Source organism: Arachis ipaensis, chromosome B09 (assembly GCF_000816755.2).
Source record: "Arachis ipaensis cultivar K30076 chromosome B09, Araip1.1, whole genome shotgun sequence".
In the NCBI taxonomy this organism is placed as follows: Eukaryota; Viridiplantae; Streptophyta; class Magnoliopsida; order Fabales; family Fabaceae; genus Arachis; species Arachis ipaensis.
The window spans coordinates 27,172,712-27,175,207 of record NC_029793.2 but is presented as its reverse complement, the minus strand read 5'-3'; positions in this window follow the sequence as shown (position 1 = coordinate 27,175,207).

Sequence of the window (2,496 nt, the reverse complement as noted above, 5' to 3'; positions counted from 1 at the left end):
GGAATACCACAGACAAGGTTTAGACTTTCCGGATCTCAGGAATGCTGCCAATTGATTCTAGCTTATACCACAAAGACTCTGATCTCATGGATTTGAATGCTTTGTTGTCAGGAGAGGCAGTCAAACTCGTGAACCAGGAACCCAAGAGATATACATTCAATCTAAGGTAGAACGGAAGTGGTTGTCAGGCACGCGTTCATAGGTTGAGAATGGTGATGAGTGTCACGGATCATCACATTCGTCATGTTGAAGTACGAATGAATATATTCGAATAGAAACAAGCGTGATTGAATGAGAAATAGTAGTAATTGCATTAATCCATCGAGACACAGCAGAGCTCCTCACCCCCAACCATGGAGTTTAGAGACTCATGCCATAGAAGATACAAAATTCAGATGTGAAAATGTCATGGTGTCCATAGTAAGTCTCTAAAAGTAGTTTTTATACTAAATTAGTAACTTAGGTTCACAGAAAATGAGTAAACTAAGATAGATAGTGCAGAAATCCACTTCCGGGGCCCACTTGGTGTGTGTTTGGGCTGAGCATTGAAACTTTCATGTGCATAGGCTGTTCCTGGTGTTTAACTTCAGCTTTTGTGCCAGTTTGGGCGTTTAACTCCAACTTTTATGCCAGTTTTGGCGTTTAACGCCAGAATAGGGTAGAGACTTGGCGTTAAACGCCAGTTTGCGTGATCTCAACTTGGGTAAAGTATGGACTATTATATATTGCTGGAAAGCCCAGAATGTCTACTTTCCAACGCAATTGAGAGTGCACCAATTGGGCTTCTATAGCTCCAGAAAATCCATTTCGAGTGCAGGAAGGTCAGAATCCAACAGCATCTGCAATACTTTTTCAGCCTCTGAATCAGATTTTTGCTCAGGTCCCTCAATTTCAGCCAGAAAATACCTAAAATCACAAAAAAACATACAAACTCATAGTAAAGTCCAGAAATGTGATTTTTGCATAAAAACTAATAAAAATATACTAAAAAGTAGCTAGATCTTACTAAAAATTATATGAAAATACCCCCAAAAAGCGTATAAAATATCTGCTCATCAGAGCCTTTGAAGAAAAGTTAAAACAAAACGTTAAACAAAAAAATGCAACACTCACGTAAACGTCAGCATAACCGAAGCAAGGTAAGAGTAAAACAAAACATGGGTATATACAATGGAGTTACAAGATATAGATAACAAACCTTCTGACCCAGCTCGTGAGGTTAAAACTGGACAGAGAATATCTACATATATACATCTATCCATCAGAATCTCAAAAGGCCCAAAAGACAGCTTACAGAACCTATTTCTCCAAATCAACCTCTAAGAGGGACAAAACATAACATATATTTACAGTGGAGATATATAATTATATACATGTGCATCTAAAACCTAAAATGAAACTCCTAACGGGTAAAGTTCTTTGCGTGCAGAAAGCTTCCAATATGCCTCAGCGATGTGCTTCACGTGCTGCATCTGAAAACCACAGAATATGTATGGGGTAAGAACCGGAAGTTCTCAACAAGGTAACGGTGCCCACATAACTAACATATAATATCCCGTGAAAGCTTGAGGTGATCCTAGAACTTCGACACTCAGTTTATAAAACTTAAAGATAATAAATTGTAAACCATAAATAGGGTAGGTCATCTAAGGATCTAAATCTTAACTAAACTCTAACTCAAATCCTCCGTCGTCTACTTTCCTCCAAAACCTCCAACTCCGGTGGAACCACACAGAAAAGCAAGCAAACAATGCAAACACAAGTAGAATAGAGATACGACAGGTAGCAGATATAGTAGGTAAGCATAATAATCACATAAGTAAACCCAATTAATGCATAACCAAACAAAACAAACATATACATATGATGTATGCCTGCCCTATGGCTGATGATATCATCTGTCGGTTATATAGCCAACCCGACACATTTTGGTAGCTAACCATGGACAAAAACACTCATTGCGGAGCAAGTGAGATTGAGCTACAACCCCCTTGCTACTACCCGCTTAACCTAGAGTGAGTGGAAGAACCACTACTACCGCTATTACCCGGGCGGGTGTTTAACAGCTCAACCTAGAGCAAGTGGATTAATCCACGATTGCTGCTACTATCCAGGCGTCATAATCACTAAACTAGAGCAAGCGGGATGAACCACAATCCTTACTGCTGCCCAGGTATCACAAACATACATTCATTCAGTCTAAATCAATCATCATTATTATCAAATCTCAAACATGACCCGGAGCAAGTGAAATGAACCACAATCCTTGCTATTACCCAAGTATATCATTCCAGAATTCATTCAATCTTAAGTCAAACATTAAGTATAATTCATAATCATTTCATCATTAGTCATCCTCATTTATCTTGTTCATTCGAAATTCTATAATTAACTTGATTTTTCATAATTTTCCTTTCTCATCTTATACAACTTCATCACTGACTCGGAGCGAGTGGACAACGCCACTGTATCTTACCTGGTGTCTCAATTTATTCC